Raw genomic sequence first — 419 nt, forward strand, 5'->3', positions numbered from 1 at the left:
TATCTGAGCTCTTGTTATTCTGTTTCTTCAGTTCACGATCACATTAGGGTTGGGCATAATCGTATCGTGTGTAATTAATCGTCAGAAAAAACATTAATCGATTACTTTTTACCACTTGACGATTAATACGATTAATGCCACCAGGCAGACTGACTGGGGATTACTCCGGTTTAGTCTGCTCGATGTTCCTCTCCACTTCAAATATGATGAATATTAAAAATAAAGTTCTGTATTTATTTATCTATCAACACAATTTTAAATTTGACGCATAGCCCGAAGTCTGTAATTCTGGCACAATTTGGAACAGATTTTTACGAAGAGCAAATCTTACCCACTAAATTGGTCATGTGACCAGGACATAAGGATGTCCAGGGACTCCAGGGTAGGCCTGTCACGATAACAAATTTTGCTGGGCGATT

The sequence above is a fragment of the Austrofundulus limnaeus genome, unplaced genomic scaffold (genome assembly GCF_001266775.1).
Source record: "Austrofundulus limnaeus strain Quisiro unplaced genomic scaffold, Austrofundulus_limnaeus-1.0 Scaffold1820, whole genome shotgun sequence".
Taxonomy (NCBI): domain Eukaryota; kingdom Metazoa; phylum Chordata; class Actinopteri; order Cyprinodontiformes; family Rivulidae; genus Austrofundulus; species Austrofundulus limnaeus.